Genomic DNA, 19,092 nt, shown 5'->3' with positions numbered 1-19,092 from the left:
AAGATGGAGCGCCACCACTTCGACCGATGCCGCGGGATCCGAAACAGAATATCTTAAGGCCATTTTCGTACGCCAACGACCTTCAGAAAAAGAGAAATGACAATTAAAGCGCGCAATAGATGAAAATTACAAAATTGCCCAAACATCCGAAAAAAAAAAAAACAAAAAACAAAAAACGCTAATTCGGCCTAGTAAACGGTCTTATTTGACCAAAATCTGCCTTACCTCACCGCCTGTGGCTTCGTCGTCCGTCCTACGCGCCCCCCCTCCGCCCTGGGGATAAAATAAAGAAACAGGCAACAGCTTGGAAGCCAAAAATGCAAAAAGATAGGGGTGCAACACGAGGACTTCCCAGGAGGTCACCCATCCTAGTACTACTCTCGCCCAAGCACGCTTATCTGCGAAGTTCTGATGGGATCCGGTGCATTAGTGCTGGTATGATCGCACCCGTAAGCTTATACGTCGTCACCGTATATAAAGGTTTCCGCCATGCCGCGAGAGGCATAGATACGGCCCCATTTTGCAGGAGCCTCTGCGTAAGATGGAGCGCCACCACTTCGACCGATGCCGCGGGATCCGAAACAGAATATCTTAAGGCCATTTTCGTACGCCAACGACCTTCAGAAAAAGAGAAATGACAATTAAAGCGCGCAATAGATGAAAATTACAAAATTGCCCAAACATCCGAAAAAAAAAAAAAAAAAAAACAAAAAACGCTAATTCGGCCTAGTAAACGGTCTTATTTGACCAAAATCTGCCTTACCTCACCGCCTGTGGCTTCGTCGTCCGTCCTACGCGCCCCCCCTCCGCCCTGGGGATAAAATAAAGAAACAGGCAACAGCTTGGAAGCCAAAAATGCAAAAAGATAGGGGTGCAACACGAGGACTTCCCAGGAGGTCACCCATCCTAGTACTACTCTCGCCCAAGCACGCTTAACTGCGGAGTTCTGATGGGATCCGGTGCATTAGTGCTGGTATGATCGCACCAATAAGCTTATACGTCGTCACCGTATATAAAGGTTTCCGCCATGCCGCGAGAGGCATAGATACGGCCCCATTTTGCAGGAGCCTCTGCGTAAGATGGAGCGCCACCACTTCGACCGATGCCGCGGGATCCGAAACAGAATATCTTAAGGCCATTTTCGTACGCCAACGACCTTCAGAAAAAGAGAAATGACAATTAAAGCGCGCAATAGATGAAAATTACAAAATTGCCCAAACATCCGAAAAAAAAAAAAAAAAAAAACAAAAAACGCTAATTCGGCCTAGTAAACGGTCTTATTTGACCAAAATCTGCCTTACCTCACCGCCTGTGGCTTCGTCGTCCGTCCTACGCGCCCCCCCTCCGCCCTGGGGATAAAATAAAGAAACAGGCAACAGCTTGGAAGCCAAAAATGCAAAAAGATAGGGGTGCAACACGAGGACTTCCCAGGAGGTCACCCATCCTAGTACTACTCTCGCCCAAGCACGCTTAACTGCGGAGTTCTGATGGGATCCGGTGCATTAGTGCTGGTATGATCGCACCCGTAAGCTTATACGTCGTCACCGTATATAAAGGTTTCCGCCATGCCGCGAGAGGCATAGATACGGCCCCATTTTGCAGGAGCCTCTGCGTAAGATGGAGCGCCACCACTTCGACCGATGCCGCGGGATCCGAAACAGAATATCTTAAGGCCATTTTCGTACGCCAACGACCTTCAGAAAAAGAGAAATGACAATTAAAGCGCGCAATAGATGAAAATTACAAAATTGCCCAAACATCCGAAAAAAAAAAAAAAAAAAAACAAAAAACGCTAATTCGGCCTAGTAAACGGTCTTATTTGACCAAAATCTGCCTTACCTCACCGCCTGTGGCTTCGTCGTCCGTCCTACGCGCCCCCCCTCCGCCCTGGGGATAAAATAAAGAAACAGGCAACAGCTTGGAAGCCAAAAATGCAAAAAGATAGGGGTGCAACACGAGGACTTCCCAGGAGGTCACCCATCCTAGTACTACTCTCGCCCAAGCACGCTTAACTGCGGAGTTCTGATGGGATCCGGTGCATTAGTGCTGGTATGATCGCACCCGTAAGCTTATACGTCGTCACCGTATATAAAGGTTTCCGCCATGCCGCGAGAGGCATAGATACGGCCCCATTTTGCAGGAGCCTCTGCGTAAGATGGAGCGCCACCACTTCGACCGATGCCGCGGGATCCGAAACAGAATATCTTAAGGCCATTTTCGTACGACAACGACCTTCAGAAAAAGAGAAATGACAATTAAAGCGCGCAATAGATGAAAATTACAAAATTGCCCAAACATCCGAAAAAAAAAAAAAAAAAAAAACAAAAAACGCTAATTCGGCCTAGTAAACGGTCTTATTTGACCAAAATCTGCCTTACCTCACCGCCTGTGGCTTCGTCGTCCGTCCTACGCGCCCCCCCTCCGCCCTGGGGATAAAATAAAGAAACAGGCAACAGCTTGGAAGCCAAAAATGCAAAAAGATAGGGGTGCAACACGAGGACTTCCCAGGAGGTCACCCATCCTAGTACTACTCTCGCCCAAGCACGCTTAACTGCGGAGTTCTGATGGGATCCGGTGCATTAGTGCTGGTATGATCGCACCCGTAAGCTTATACGTCGTCACCGTATATAAAGGTTTCCGCCATGCCGCGAGAGGCATAGATACGGCCCCATTTTGCAGGAGCCTCTGCGTAAGATGGAGCGCCACCACTTCGACCGATGCCGCGGGATCCGAAACAGAATATCTTAAGGCCATTTTCGTACGCCAACGACCTTCAGAAAAAGAGAAATGACAATTAAAGCGCGCAATAGATGAAAATTACAAAATTGCCCAAACATCCGAAAAAAAAAAAACAAAAAACAAAAAACGCTAATTCGGCCTAGTAAACGGTCTTATTTGACCAAAATCTGCCTTACCTCACCGCCTGTGGCTTCGTCGTCCGTCCTACGCGCCCCCCCTCCGCCCTGGGGATAAAATAAAGAAACAGGCAACAGCTTGGAAGCCAAAAATGCAAAAAGATAGGGGTGCAACACGAGGACTTCCCAGGAGGTCACCCATCCTAGTACTACTCTCGCCCAAGCACGCTTAACTGCGGAGTTCTGATGGGATCCGGTGCATTAGTGCTGGTATGATCGCACCCGTAAGCTTATACGTCGTCACCGTATATAAAGGTTTCCGCCATGCCGCGAGAGGCATAGATACGGCCCCATTTTGCAGGAGCCTCTGCGTAAGATGGAGCGCCACCACTTCGACCGATGCCGCGGGATCCGAAACAGAATATCTTAAGGCCATTTTCGTACGCCAACGACCTTCAGAAAAAGAGAAATGACAATTAAAGCGCGCAATAGATGAAAATTACAAAATTGCCCAAACATCCGAAAAAAAAAAAAAACAAAAAACAAAAAACGCTAATTCGGCCTAGTAAACGGTCTTATTTGACCAAAATCTGCCTTACCTCACCGCCTGTGGCTTCGTCGTCCGTCCTACGCGCCCCCCCTCCGCCCTGGGGATAAAATAAAGAAACAGGCAACAGCTTGGAAGCCAAAAATGCAAAAAGATAGGGGTGCAACACGAGGACTTCCCAGGAGGTCACCCATCCTAGTACTACTCTCGCCCAAGCACGCTTAACTGCGGAGTTCTGATGGGATCCGGTGCATTAGTGCTGGTATGATCGCACCCGTAAGCTTATACGTCGTCACCGTATATAAAGGTTTCCGCCATGCCGCGAGAGGCATAGATACGGCCCCATTTTGCAGGAGCCTCTGCGTAAGATGGAGCGCCACCACTTCGACCGATGCCGCGGGATCCGAAACAGAATATCTTAAGGCCATTTTCGTACGCCAACGACCTTCAGAAAAAGAGAAATGACAATTAAAGCGCGCAATAGATGAAAATTACAAAATTGCCCAAACATCCGAAAAAAAAAAACAAAAAACAAAAAACGCTAATTCGGCCTAGTAAACGGTCTTATTTGACCAAAATCTGCCTTACCTCACCGCCTGTGGCTTCGTCGTCCGTCCTACGCGCCCCCCCTCCGCCCTGGGGATAAAATAAAGAAACAGGCAACAGCTTGGAAGCCAAAAATGCAAAAAGATAGGGGTGCAACACGAGGACTTCCCAGGAGGTCACCCATCCTAGTACTACTCTCGCCCAAGCACGCTTAACTGCGGAGTTCTGATGGGATCCGGTGCATTAGTGCTGGTATGATCGCACCCGTAAGCTTATACGTCGTCACCGTATATAAAGGTTTCCGCCATGCCGCGAGAGGCATAGATACGGCCCCATTTTGCAGGAGCCTCTGCGTAAGATGGAGCGCCACCACTTCGACCGATGCCGCGGGATCCGAAACAGAATATCTTAAGGCCATTTTCGTACGCCAACGACCTTCAGAAAAAGAGAAATGACAATTAAAGCGCGCAATAGATGAAAATTACAAAATTGCCCAAACATCCGAAAAAAAAAAAAAAAAACAAAAAACGCTAATTCGGCCTAGTAAACGGTCTTATTTGACCAAAATCTGCCTTACCTCACCGCCTGTGGCTGTGACTTGAGTTTGTTTTGTCGTTCCCTTTCTAAAGAGGTATGGTGCGCAAAAATCGGACACCGAGTGCCTAATTTCCAAATTTGTGCTCAACAAGCTGAAATAAATAATTCAATACAATGCGGGCCGTTTACTATGTAATATTAGTATTGAAACACCGAGTTTTGCATTCATACCAGGAAAAGATCAAATCATTCAACATACATTGATATGAATTAAATTTAATCTCATAGCAGGAGATTCATATCTCAACAGTTTAGTATCCATTTAATGCTAATTAAGAATTTGCATGTGCTTGATAAAGTTTATGGAAGTGTAACTTATGGTCACAAACAGTGGTCCTCCAAATGGATAAGTTACCTTGTCAACTGCCCTACATTTGCTAGCCTAAACAAATTATAAGAATTGGGTAGTGAGATGTGCTATTGAATTTATTCTTTGAGGCCAGCATGTAATCAAACCCCCATCATAATAGAAAAAGTGTGTACTCTGGGTAACCCACATCAGTTTAGGGAATCGAATCCAATGTCAAATCAAAATATGTCATTTCGTCTCAAATTAGAAAGGTCTAAACCGTTCAATTTCATTAGAATCATCAATTCAATTTAAACATTGATGTATGCATTTGAATGCAATGTGAAAGTCATGTGATGAGATATAGGTGTTAAATTCCTAGTTTATATGGGTTTTCTTGTAATTATAGGAATAGATGTATTTGCTATTTAGACCCTCACTTGTACAGGTATAAATACCTCTTTTATATGATTAATGAAATATGCTGAAATTATTAAACCCTAAACACATTTTGACATGGTATCAGAGCCACCCAAACTCCTATTCATCAGATTTAGGTTTTTGGTGGTGTGTTAGGGTTGATCTTGATCTGTTTTATTGTTCCTTGCGTGCTCAGTTAGTTGAATTGTTGCTGAGTGCTGGGATTATTTTTTGGTTCTTGCGTGACTTTCTGTCCGCCGCTGCTGAGACGACGCAGAGGTTGATCAGCCCAGAGGTTGACGACGACGCCGCCGCTGCTGTCGCCGGCCGTCGTTCTGCTTGCATCCAGAGGTTGCCGACGTGTGCAGAGACGACGCCGAGTCCGCCAGTGCACCGTCAACTTCCTGTGTGCAACGCCGCTGCCCAGACGCCGTTCCTCTTCCCTTTCTGCGCCGCCGTCCTCTTTTGCTGCGCCGCCGTTTTTTTCTGACGCCGATCCTTTGTGCTACTGCTGTGTGCGTTTTTCTCTGGCTGCTGCGTGACATCTTGTTGCTTGACACCTTGTTGCTGCGTGTCAATCTTCCTACTTGCAGCACTAACTGGTCCTTCACATCACTTTGCTGCGTGACATGGTGTGGCTGCTGGGATGAATTGACACCTGCTTTGTGTGCTTTGTGCTGCTGCGTGACACCTGCTCTCTGACTTGTTCCGCTGCTACAAATCCGTTTCTTGGTCTAAGTTTTTTTGTTTTTGAGTATCATGGCCGACTCTTCCAAGACTGATGGCAAGAAGGCTGAATTGAGTACACCTCCTACACTTCCTCCGGTTACTTTTAATGACTCAGTAATCACACCAGAAAAGCTTGATGGCACAAATTATGGTGAATGGGCTTTAAATGCACAGAATAAGATTCGCGGCCGGAAGCGCTGGGGTTTAGTTTCAGGTTCACATCCTATGCCTACGGATCGTGATTCACCTGAATTTGAGGCCTGGGAAGATGAAAATTGCATGGTTAAGTCTTGGCTCTTGGATGCAATGACCAAAGATGTGCGTTCATTGTTTATTCGTATGGCGACAGCCAAGGAGATATGAGACGCTCTCAAGAGGCAGTATTCTGTGAGTCAGGATGGTTCCAAGGCTTATTCACTCCATTGTCAGGTTATTTCCACTCGTCAAAATGGTCGAACTATTATTGAATATTATGGTATATTGCAGAAACTTTGGCAGGAGGTGGATGCAATTCAACCTTGTCCTATGGAATGTTCGCGAGATATTGGGTTGTATAATGATATTGTTAGTGCTAATCGGCTATATGTTTTTCTGGCTGGCCTTGATTCGCATTTGGATAGTGTTAGAGGAAGGATTCTTGCTACCTCTCCTCTGCCTGATCTTCGTACTGCTTATGCTACAGTGTGTGCTGAAGCTAATCGCCAGGATGTCATGCTTGGTGGTCCTACTAATACTAGTATGGCCATGGTGGCCAGACCCTCGAGTGGTAACCGGTTCGGTTCTAGAAAGAATGAGACTCGGAAATGTACTCATTGTAATGGTACCAATCATGTGGTGGAGAAGTGTTTTCAACTTCATGGGTATCCGGAATGGCATCCGAAAGGCATGAAGGCATCTCCAGGGGACTCTCCTTTTAAGGCTACCCAACCGGCTCCTAAGGGAAATTTGGTCAATACTTCTGTTTTTGCTGCTAAGTCAGGTATATCTTATTGTGCTTTGCGTACTCCTGCTAATTCTTGTACAAATACATGGATAATTGACACAGGTGCCACCGATCATATGACTTGTGATAGATATGCATTCCAATCCTTGTCATCTAGTAGTCCCAAACCATTCATCACTAATGCCAATGGTGTGTCTTCTCCAGTCCTTGGCATTGGCACTGTGTCTGTTTCGTCTCTTACCTTGTTTAATACCTTGTTTGTTTCGTCCTTAAACTGCAATTTATTGTCTGTTAGTCAACTAACTGCTTCTCGTGGTTGCGTTGTTGTTTTCTTTCCTACTCACTGTATTTTTCAGGATATTCATACCAAGGAGAGGATTGGCAGTGGTAGAAGAGATGGGGACTTGTACTATCTGGATGGTGATACTTTGGGTCTGGATGGTGTCAGTCAGGCTCATCATGTTAGGGGTACTCAGTTAGTTGCAAATAAGAAGAAGATCTGGCTCTGGCATCAGCGGTTGGGTCATCCTTCATTTAGTTATCTAAGGCGGTTATTTCCCTCATTGTTTCGTGGTTGTAATTTCCAGGATTTCCAATGTGAAACTTGTGTGTTGGCTAAGAGTCACCGAATAGTGTTTTCTTCTAATGATAATAAATGTGGAATTCCTTTTGGTTTGGTTCACTCTGATGTTTGGGGACCTGCCCCTCTTTCTACTTGTAATGGTGTTCGATGGTTTGTCACATTCATCGATGATTGCACGCGTATGACCTGGATTTATTTTCTTCATAATAAAAGTGATGTATGTGGAGTATTCCAATTGTTTCATAAGATGGTGAGAACTCAGTTCAATCATTCGATTCGTATTCTCCGCTCTGATAATGGCGGCGAATATGTTAACAAAGGATTGACAGATTACTTTGGTTTACATGGCATTATCCATCAGACATCTTGTTATTATTCTCCCCAACAGAATGGGGTGGCTGAACGGAAGAATAGACACTTATTAGAGGTTGCTCGATCATTGTTGATTGGCGGTCGGGTACCGACTTTCTTATGGGGTGATGCCCTTAGCTCAGCCGTGTACTTAATTAACCGCACTCCATCTAGTGTTCTCGATTTTTGGCGCCCATTGGATGTCCTTGCTGCTTCTTGTGAGCTTCCGTCTATTTTGCATTTGGAACCTCGAGTGTTTGGCTGCGTTGTGTATGTTCATTTACATGGGCATCAACGTACCAAATTGGAGCCCCGAGCTTTGAAATGTGTATTTGTTGGCTATGGTCGTGCTACTAAAGGATACAAGTGCTATCATCCTCCGTCTCGACGGTTCTATGTATCTATGGATGTTACATTTCATGAGGAACAATTTTTTTATGAGTGTTCTGCATCTTCCCTTCAGGGGGAGAACGTTGGTGAAGGGTCGAATGCCATAGATATGGAGTTTTTCAATGTTTTCAGGTTACAGGAAGAAAAGGACGAGCAAGGTAGTATCGAGCGCTCAGTGGGTACGGTGGGTGACATACCTCCTCTGGTAGATCAATCCTGCTTACCTACAGACTCGGTGGTGCAGTGTGACAGCAGTGATCGTTCTGACTCCTCAGTTGTTGGAGGTTTGTTTGATGATAGTACAACTCTCAGTCCTCATACTTCACCACTGATACAATCTTCTCCAGAGATGTCTCATGAGGTACATCCTATTTCCCCTTCTTTTTCTGATGATTTGAGTATCCAATCTGAGTCTGAGCCTGACACCTCTAGGTATAAGCTTCCACATAGGTCAACCCGAGGTATTCCACCTACATCTTATGAACCAGATCCTAACGTCAAAGCCAAATACTCTATAAATAGTCATATGTCTTCGCATAGGCTATCAGAGTCATATAAGTCATTTGTGCATCAATTATCTTCTGTATATGTCCCAAGAAATTTGCAGGATGCTTTAGCAGATTCAAGATGGACTAAGGCAATGGCAGAAGAAATGGAGGCATTGCTGAAAAATAGGACTTGGGAGTTGGTTCAGTTACCTAAAGGGAAGAAACCTGTGGGATGCAGATGGGTCTATGCGGTTAAACATAGAGCTGATGGTTCCATAGAGAGGTATAAAGCTCGTTTGGTTGCCAAGGGGTACACTCAGTCTTATGGAGTTGACTATCAGGAGACATTTGCTCCAGTAGCAAAGCTGAATACTGTGAGGGTGTTGCTGTCTCTAGCTGTTAATATGGAGTGGCCTCTTCTTCAGTTTGATGTCAAGAATGCATTCTTGCATGGCGATCTTGAAGAAGAGGTCTATATGGATCCTCCTCCTGGAATTCCTAAACTAGAACAGTCTGGTATGGTGTGCAGACTAAGAAAGGCATTGTATGGCCTGAAGCAATCACCAAGAGCCTGGTTTGGACGGTTCTCCAAGTCTATGAAGGCTGCAGGCTATAAACAAAGTAATTCAGACCATACACTATTCATTAAACGAAGAGGTAACAAGCGTACTGTACTCATTATATATGTGGATGATATGGTTTTGACAGGAGATGATCAGGAGGAGATGACCTCGCTACAAACGTACCTGGCTTCTGAGTTTGAGATGAAAGAATTAGGTAACCTGAAGTATTTCCTTGGGATTGAAGTAGCGAGATCTTCACATGGTATTTTTTTGTCCCAGAGAAAGTATGTTCTTGATCTCTTAACAGAAACAGGTATGCTTGTTTGTAAGCCTGCTGCAACTCCTATTGAGCAGAACCATAAGTTGTTTGAGAGCTACAATTCTGCTCCGACTGACAGAGGAAGATATTAGAGACTTGTGGGGAGATTAATTTATCTAGCTCACACTCGACCGGACATTGCCTATGCTGTTAATGTGGTGAGTCAGTTCATGCATGACCCACGAAAATTACATATGGATGGAGTTGAGCGTATCTTGAGGTATCTGAAATTCGCACCAGGTAAAGGGTTGTTATTTAGTAAACATGACCATTTGGATGTTATTGGATTTACAGATGCTGATTGGGCAGGATCAGCAGATGATAGAAGGTCTACAGCTGGGTATTTCACCTTTGTTGGTGGTAATTTAGTTACTTGGCGAAGTAAGAAACAACAGGTGGTGTCTAGATCCAGTGCAGAAGCGGAGTATCGAGGTATGGCAAATGGTATTTGTGAGCTCCTATGGCTGAGGAGGTTGTTGATAGATTTGGGGTATAAACCCAAGGTCGCTATGAAGTTATTTTGTGATAATAAATCTGCGATTGAGATTGCTCATAATCCGGTTCAACACGATCGTACGAAGCATGTGGAAATTGATCGTCATTTCATTAAGGAGAAATTAGAGGCTAAGATTGTTGATTTCCCTTTTGTGAAATCTGAAGACCAGCTGGCAGATGTTCTTACCAAGGCTGTGTCGAGTAGGATATTTGATTGTTCACTTATCAAGTTGGGCATGTGTGATGTTTATGCACCAACTTGAGGGGGAGTGTTAAATTCCTAGTTTATATGGGTTTTCTTGTAATTATAGGAATAGATGTATTTGCTATTTAGACCCTCACTTGTACAGGTATAAATACCTCTTTTATATGATTAATGAAATATGCTGAAATTATTAAACCCTAAACACATTTTGACAATAGGCAGTATGTATTCTCGTCCATGGTAATAAAATCATTCAGAGAGTAAGACAGAACAAGGAATTAATCTTATAGATTATATCACGATCCTAAAAAACCAAGAGAATAAAAAATGATCTAGTATTTAATTTTATCCTATGCTGTGCGTGTTTACCTTGTCATTACGTATTTAGTTATGTAATTTGTTGTGCAAGTGTGTTTTGTACTCAATTCTTGTTTTTTTTTTTTTTGGCCATGTTGTACTCAATTCTTGTTAAGTACCCTTATTATGCTAGTAGCAGCCAAGGCCTTTTACTAACAAAGTCACAAAATAGGCAGCACCAACTTGTAAGTTAGAATAGGAACTATGCATTACCAAGCAATTATAGTCCAAGTCTCTGTCCACACAATTTGCACTGATTAGAGGACGAGTTGATAGAAAAGAAAATAACAATGATAAAAGCTATTATTTATCTTACTAAAGTGGCCAACCTGTTCTTAACTACAAGAACTATTAATCTATCACTAATCCATTTTGATCTAGCTTATTTATGTGATTTCAAACAAACAAATGTTTACAGCCCTTCTCTGTTTTTCTTGGTAACCAAGGGTGTCTTGGGTAAGTTTTCGCGCACCAGACTAATCCTTTGGGCCGGTCAAAGACAGGCAATCCACGTCGGGCCTAGGTGATACACAAATAATTTTACCTCCCTTGCTGCCTGGCTAGCTCTAAGGGTTGAACTGGAGAGTCGAACTCGGGTGCCTGAGTTTACACCTACACCTCCGACCCAACTCCTCCAAATGTCTACAACCCTTCTCTTTCATTTATACATATATATAATAGTAGAAAACCTATAAAATTGGTTCCATGTCTGAGATTTTTTTAATTATCTTCTCTGAAGTAAATGAATTACTCATGGATTGAGACTACTTGCTTGTTTTAACTCCAGGAGTTAGTTCTATAAATTTAAACATTCCATCTCTAAGTTCCTATCATATTTTTCATGTTACTTATCCTAGTTCTCACTAGAAGTTTGCACTAGCTAACAAAACAAAATAGGTTAGTGATCTCTACTTCTTTCTTTGGAGTCTACTTTAGAAAATAGGCTTTTGAATCTATTCAACTACCAGCCTTCTTTCAATTCGTTTGGCCCCAACACAACACAAGCAAATTTTACAGTATTTTAAATTCCAAAATCCAACAAAAACAGTAAAACAAGCTTCACAAAACTCAAGCTTTCTAAGTACAAGGTAAGCAAGTAAGGAACAAATGAGTTCTGAAATTCTGCTTTTCACTTTGCATGTAAAGAGGTTGGAGGATTAAATCTTTGGAATTCTGATAAGAGTGATGCATTAGTGACATTTGCTGAATACTTGAACGTAAGAGGGAAGCTTCTATTTTCATTCGAATCTCTTCTTGCATAAATCTTGCAGCAATTGTCATCAAAGTGAACTCCATAACCATTTTGTAGTAGTTGACCAACACTTAGCATATTTTGGTCTAATTTAGGAACCAACAACACATCTTGAATCATCTTCCTTCCTTTTCTTGTCTCAATGGATAGGGTTCCCTTGCCTTTAGCATCAACAAGATCATCATTTCCCATCTTCACTCTTGAACTCACAGAGGTATCAAAGTCTACAAAGATACTTCTATCTCCAGTCATGTGATTGTTGCAGCCACTATCAACAAACCAAACATGTTCATTTTTATCTTCAGTTGCAGCCAGACAAGCATAGAACATGTTTCCATCTCCACCTTTTTCTTCTGTGAAGTTGGCTTGTTGTTTTTTCTTGAGCCTGCAATCTTTTTGAACATGGCAAAACTTGTCAAAATTGTAACATTTAGCCTTTCCTTTGAACTAACAATCAGTTTCTTCATGACTTTTTCTATTGCAGATAATGCACTTTCTACCTTCAGAATTTTGAGTAAAATTCTTCTTTTCCACGTAAGCCTCAGAGTTGTTCTTCCATTTGTCTTTTTGATTTTTGTCTTTCCAATTGTTATTCTCTTTTGAGGTTTTTGATTTATTTTGGTATGAACTAGACTAGTTTCTATCATTCACTTTTGAACCTAAACTAATGGATTGGAAAACACTCTCTATATCATTTTAAACATGCCTAGATCGATAGTCTTTGACCAAAGGCTTTTATGGATCCCATCAGTTCTTGAACACTTAGTGTACTAAGTTCTTTAGTTTCATCAATGATGCACACTATTGGATCATACTTTTGATGTAAACTAATTAGAATATTTTGGACTAATCTTTTTTCACTTGTTTCCTCACCATAACTCTTCATTTGATTTACAGTCTCAGTAAGCTTAATTAGACATGTAATCACTCAACAACTCATTTTCACTCATTCTAGCATATTCGAAATCTTTTCTCAAGGATTGACATTTAACAGCTCTAACCTGGATTGCTCCTCTATATTTTTTATGCAGAACCTCCCACGCTCCTTTGATTGTTGTCTCTGTCATGATTCTCAAAAAAATCTCTCCAGTGACTCCTTGTTGAATCAAGCTGAGTGCCTTAGCATCTTTCTTCTCATGCTCCTTCAACTGCTTCAGCTCAGCTACCTACTGTCAAAGCTTCTATATTTTCTGGTATCAGATATCCTTCTTCAACATATCTCCATAGGTCAAGTGAGATGAATATGGTTTTCATCATCACACTCCAGTAATCAAAGTTATTCTCACCTCCAAATATTGGAGATCGAACATCACTACTGCTGTTTGAGCTTGCCATTAGTGAGTTTCTATGTTAGTTAGGATGAACGCCCCTGTAGAAGAAGATCAACACAGCTCTGATACCAATTGTTGGATTTGATTTAAGCTTACAAGTAATCTCACACATATACACAGAATGAATGAAAGATACAAGTTAAGCACAACAAGCACAAGAGAAGAGAAAAAATGCTGAGAGGGTTGAGAGAGAGTATTTTCTGGTGTAGTGAAATTTGTATTTGATCTCATCTACAACTTGATATTTATCAAGTTCCATAGAGTACTTTAACACAAAATATCTAAGTTAATGATCTCAGCCATCTATTGTGAGCTTGATGATCTTACTAATAAAAGTACAAGACTTAATTAACAACTAAGAAATAACATAAAGCAAAAAATGCAATAAAATTCTGTCCATTAAAGCTCGAGCTTTGTTCAGTAGAGATTTTAGGAGCTTGACGTCACACCCCAAACCCCGGGTATGCAACAGAGGCACCTCCTAAGACACTCAAGAAAGGTTGTGTCAGGCCCCAAATCATACTAATTTAATTTTATTGACTTAAGTGTGAATCATATCTTAATTAAAGAAATAAAATTTATAAAATCAAGATATGACAAAAATAATAAATAAGTACCCAAAAACAATTAATAAACAAACACTTACATTAATTATATTGTACATAATTTACACAAAATCATATTTTACATAAACTACTCATTGGTAGTCCCTTCTAGGACACCACACAACTTTATACATATATACATTATATTCTCATGCTTCAGTAATTTTAAGGCTCCATTTCAGCACCTGCAAAATTTATAAAGGGGTGAGCAACCTTAGCTCAGTAGAGAAACCTTTCTCATGAACAATTAACTAAATTAAACTAAGTGACAAGAAATATGACATGATAAATAAATAATGTTTGATGCAATGCCAAATCCACTATTTCTATTCCCGTGCATTTTACCACTGTGGTCCCGAGTGCTTCAATATATAGACTAACACCCAAAATACCATCAACCTAAAGTCCCATTTTTGCTAGTCATCTTGTCCTTCTCCTTGTCGCCAGTCCCAAATTACCTGATAAAAACTTGCGCAAACTTGGCTGACCTGGTCTGGTCTTAATAGGTGTACGAGCTTGAGAAACCTTATTTTCGATGCCGTCATGCTGCCGGATTTGATATCTGAGCAACGGCACCCTGAAGGGCATTTCGGTCATTTCACGTGGTTGCACTGTGAGTGAAACTTATCAGATTTTAATGTAGAGTACCGTTAGTGAATTGTCTGTTTTGTGTGTTTGTTGTTATATATTAAAGAAGGCTAACTGTAGGATTTGGATCATGAGAATGAATTGATGAGGATTAGTGGCTAAGGAATTAATTGGGATTTATAGAGTTGCCTTTAGAATAATTGCTGAATTAGAGAAGAAATGCTTATTGTCGAGGTTAATGAATGATGATTAGGCAATTGATTTGCTAGAATGATGATTATTATTATTAGTGAGATTTGATGTAGTTATGAGGAATTATGATGATCTTGATGCTTGGATCATTGATGATCGAAATATTATGTGATTGGATAATTATTATTTAGGCTTGGATTTTATTGTGGATTATTTATTGAGTATGAAAATTGAGGAAATTTTTTAGGTTAATTAATTAAGTCATTTCACTCATACGAGCTCTAGTGAGCTTACCGGGTTGCTTGTTTAAATAACCCGGTGTACCATGAATATGGTGCAGTGTGGTTGTGTTTGTTTTGCAGGCTAAGCATGCTGTGGAGGCAATGAGGAGAAGACTAGGCAGTGAGACCCATTTTAATTTGATTTAAACGATTTTATACAGTGATTTTAAATAAATGTTTTTGGGCTCACACTCTGATTTATTAAATGTATTTATTTACTATGTTAAATGCATGGCTCATTTGAAAGATAAAACAGGTTTAAATGTTTGATGTTTCAGTGTTTTTATGGGCCTAAGGTTCGGGGCGCTACAAATGGGCTTTGTTGAAATCATTTTTATTTGGACCCTACGAATGAATTATTTTTATTTGTTTGTTGAGTCTGAGGCTCCCTGTTGTTTGCGGTAGAGGTGGCTGTTGAATTTTAGGAGTGTTATTCACAGGTTTATAAATTTTTGGGTTAGTCCAATTTCAGGGGAGGTTCTGCCGAATTTTCGATAGGATTTTCTTCGATTTTGGATCTCACAGCACCTCTCTGAGTTTCAGGGTAAAATCCGGGGGCGGTCCTGTCAACGCTGCCTATGCGATGCGGTCTTCCACACAGATGTATGGTCAGTTTTCCCCTGAGTACTAGTGTGGTATGAGTTTCAGATTCAGTGGTTAAGATATCATATTTATTGAGCAGTTTGATATTTTTCAGCTTGAGCAGTGTTGTTGATTTTCCAGTTATTGAGAAATTTAAAATATGAGTTTACAGCACCAAAGATTTTAAGCATGACATTTCAGAGTTTGGATTTCTGGTTGAGCATTCAAGATATGACTTATCATTGGGCATGATATTATTTATAGTTAAGTGAAATATTAAGAGGGTGCATATGATGATTTTTTTTTATTCATTTTGCATTGTATTTTTTTTAGATCTCTCTATATTTCATATCTATGAGTTTCCATATGCATCAGGTTGATTCACAGCTTTGAGGTGATTTCGAAATGGATTTGTGAAATTGTTTTAAAAACTTGGGGCTTTCAAAGAAAATAAGTTCAAGAAAAATGAGTTGTTTTTATAAGTTTATTTCAAAGGAAATGTTTTAATGTTATTTTTGTCCACTCACTGAGATTATTCACACGTTTTTATTTTTAACATTTTCCCCCAGGTATTAGAGATCGCGGAGGTCGGATCGCACCACGTCGAGGCATTTGAGTTTCTCATCCGCAGCTTATTGGTATATTTTGGGATCAAGGTCTCTCTTATAACTGTATTAATGAGATGTGATTGTAAATCTTTTTGGATATGCTCTAATTGGATTTGATACTCGGTGGCGGTCTGAGACCCTTTTGGTTTGTGGTTGGGGTTGGTTGCTGAATTAGAAGTGTTAGTTGTTTTATGAACATGTGGGATTGTTTAATTTACAGGGGAGATGTTGCCGAATTTTTGGTAGGATTTCCCACTTAGATTGACATTCCTATAAAGATCATAAGGAAGGTTGAGGTTAGCGAGCTGACATCTTATCGGTGTTGGACCCCACAGGATTACCTTGGGTTCCCGGGTGTGCATGCGTGGTCTTGTCACTCTCCCCGTACCTTTCTCTCTTCCCTCTGACCGCCGATCACGGTGATTCGAAAAAATAGGGCCGACAGCCACTCTGGTGGCGATCCGCTAATCCCAGCGAAGTTCGGTGGCTGAACCTACTGGGTTTTCTTCCTCTCATTGTTTTGAGCATGATGGTGTCCTCGAATTCCTCAACGGACCACCGTGCATGGCGAATCGAAGCCGAGAAGCTCGGTGCTTTCCGTCGTCGATTTCACCGATTCCAGCGGCGGATGATGGCGAGTCTAGTCCCGTTCTTCTCCCCTCAACATGCTCTATCTATTGGTGTGGGTGTCTTGATCCAATTGTTGCAAAATCAAAAACCCCCAATTCAAAATCCTTAACCTGTTGCTGCCACTCTCAGATTTCGGTGACTCCGGCCATTCTTGGTTGAGATTTGGGTATCAAAATCTTCCCATTTCTGAGTCCTTTTCCTTTGTTGAATCAATTATGTGATTTTGCAATTAATTTTGAAAATCCATGTTCAGGTTTATTTTGCCACCGCAAGCTCGGCCGCCCATGGCTATGATTTGGGTGTTGTTCTCTCTATTTTTTTCCATTGATATCACAGAAACCCGTGTGTTGTTGTATTTTATAGGTTGTTGCATGTGCCATTTTTATGTAATATGTTGGGTCAGACATGATTAAAGAAGAAAAACCATGTTGTAACATTTGATCAATGCTGAAACCACAGAAACCAGCCACCTTGAGTGATAAATTGTTAATTCTGTTGTTACCAACTTGTGGGCAGATTTTGTATACACCAAAATAACTTACCCGAAACCAATCTGTACATTAAACACAGAATTTGACTCTTAATCTTAGTTGAGTGATCTACCAAAGAAAACCATTATACTCGTTTGTCCAATAAAACCAATTTAGGAAATGATATTCAATTTAGAATGTAACCTTGAAAAGAAGTTCTAAGTCACATGTGATCACCAACTTTAAGGTTTTCATGATGTCAAAGCACCACCAAAGCACAACGATCAGTTACACAAGACTATTGATGGTATCTCAGGTCTAAGGACTAATTTCGAATCTACTACAACTAATGAGATCTTGTTTGACAAGTGTTTCACTCCATACAAGAATTTCATTCGTTGATCATGTTTAGTGGACCTTTATTCACTATAGGCACCCATACTTTTTTCCTTTGGTGTCTTCACACGCACAGTCTGAGACTGAGTGTCTCCACATTTGAGTAGGCTAAAGAACTATGCTGATCTCATTCGGATATACTGTTTCCTAGATAGCAATCCCTTCGATCAGGAACCGTTTAAGAACTATCAACGGAGATGTATGGTTGATAACAAACCTATATTCCACTTATACTCTCATTTTAAATTGCTTTAAGGTATTATCCGTCTTAATGGGTCTACTCGACGGGCGACTACTCGAAATGTCGTCCTTAAGGTTGGCAACGATTAGCCTTATGACACACATGTCCTACAATCTCTCACTTGCACTAATTTCAATCGTACCACGTAACCATGTTACCTATACTCATCTTTCTTTTAAAGATGTTCAGCCTAGTGTCAAGGCACTCTGGCTAATACGGTCTTGCAAACAATTGTATGTAATTGTATGTGAGATACAAGAAGGCAAGCTTCGTTGTTTCTACAGTTTTTATATTCTCCGATATACTCTGTTTGGATCATGAGACCTTCTAGTCCATGGCTCTAGTGTCATTCTTGCACTAGTTCCCAACCAGACCGACATGACCTGAACAAATATGGTTCTCTAAGACCATATTACCAAACGACTTTCCTTGTAGATGCATTTCTTACCATGTAAAAAGTAATCAACTTATATCGATCTATGCTTTTGTGCTTTTTTTCGAACGATTTTGAATTAAGCAATGTACTTTACATCGAAATTTGTCGAACTAAGTACTTTCAATTCCTATGAATTCTAGGTTGTTTAGCAATTATACAGAAGCAGCCTTTGTGTTTCAATGCTTTTTATTCCCTTTTGAATTAAGCATTCTATTGATCAAGTTCTTCTCCTTTGATCAACTCATCTGTCTCTAGTAGATGTTGGATTACGATAATCCAGAACTTATTATAGTTCTTTCAACTAATGGCTCTATGTGGACCACATTTCGTATCTTGGCATTACTCCTTCCGAGTTATCATTGATGATTTCTCAGTTTCTTAAGGTGTCCAGACCTTTTGCGCATACTGATGTTATCATCACACTTCTTTGAATCTTCAGCCGTTCTAACTGTCATCTCACTGATACACACATATGCCTTCATGCTTTCTTTCACTGTACCGAGCAATACACCCATTGTACCTCGATACACATGCATTGCACTACCAAAGCACATCGATTAGTCGTACAAGACAGTTGATGGTGTCTCAGGTCTAAGGACTAATTTCAAATCTACTACTACTAAAGAGATCATGTTTGATAGGTGTTTCACTCCATACAAGAATCTCATTTGTTGATCTTGTTTAGTGGACCTATATATATTCACTATATATAGGCACCCATACTCTTTGCCTTTGGTGTCTCCAACTGCCTCCAAGATTGAATGTGTCAACATTTGAGTATGCTAAAGAGCTATGTTGATCTC

At 41.0% G+C, this 19,092-nt stretch overlaps 8 non-coding genes across 8 annotated transcripts; all 8 read right to left on the bottom strand.

The window, feature by feature from the left end:
• Window positions 1–330: 330 nt before the first annotated feature.
• On the bottom strand, window positions 331–449 carry LOC147286067 (5S ribosomal RNA). Its single transcript, XR_015122137.1, has one exon. It is a non-coding gene; the product is annotated as a 5S ribosomal RNA (ribosomal RNA).
• A 419-nt stretch (window positions 450–868) lies between these two features.
• On the bottom strand, window positions 869–987 carry LOC147286066 (5S ribosomal RNA). The gene has a single exon (XR_015122122.1). It is a non-coding gene; the product is annotated as a 5S ribosomal RNA (ribosomal RNA).
• Window positions 988–1,406: 419 nt separating this feature from the next.
• Window positions 1,407–1,525, bottom strand: LOC147286065 (5S ribosomal RNA). Its single transcript, XR_015122194.1, has one exon. It is a non-coding gene; the product is annotated as a 5S ribosomal RNA (ribosomal RNA).
• Window positions 1,526–1,944: 419 nt separating this feature from the next.
• LOC147286064 (5S ribosomal RNA) lies at window positions 1,945–2,063 on the bottom strand. Its single transcript, XR_015122184.1, has one exon. It is a non-coding gene; the product is annotated as a 5S ribosomal RNA (ribosomal RNA).
• Window positions 2,064–2,483: 420 nt separating this feature from the next.
• Window positions 2,484–2,602, bottom strand: LOC147286063 (5S ribosomal RNA). Its single transcript, XR_015122174.1, has one exon. It is a non-coding gene; the product is annotated as a 5S ribosomal RNA (ribosomal RNA).
• Window positions 2,603–3,020: 418 nt separating this feature from the next.
• Window positions 3,021–3,139, bottom strand: LOC147286062 (5S ribosomal RNA). Its single transcript, XR_015122164.1, has one exon. It is a non-coding gene; the product is annotated as a 5S ribosomal RNA (ribosomal RNA).
• Window positions 3,140–3,559: 420 nt separating this feature from the next.
• Window positions 3,560–3,678, bottom strand: LOC147286061 (5S ribosomal RNA). The gene has a single exon (XR_015122153.1). It is a non-coding gene; the product is annotated as a 5S ribosomal RNA (ribosomal RNA).
• A 417-nt stretch (window positions 3,679–4,095) lies between these two features.
• Window positions 4,096–4,214, bottom strand: LOC147286060 (5S ribosomal RNA). The gene has a single exon (XR_015122142.1). It is a non-coding gene; the product is annotated as a 5S ribosomal RNA (ribosomal RNA).
• Between the last annotated feature and the right edge of the window lie 14,878 nt (window positions 4,215–19,092).

The sequence above is a fragment of the Dryas octopetala genome, chromosome 4 (genome assembly GCF_963921425.1).
Source record: "Dryas octopetala chromosome 4, drDryOcto1.1, whole genome shotgun sequence".
NCBI lineage: Eukaryota > Viridiplantae > Streptophyta > Magnoliopsida > Rosales > Rosaceae > Dryas > Dryas octopetala.
The sequence above is the reverse complement of the archived record's forward strand: the minus strand, read 5'-3'. Positions and strand labels throughout refer to the sequence as shown.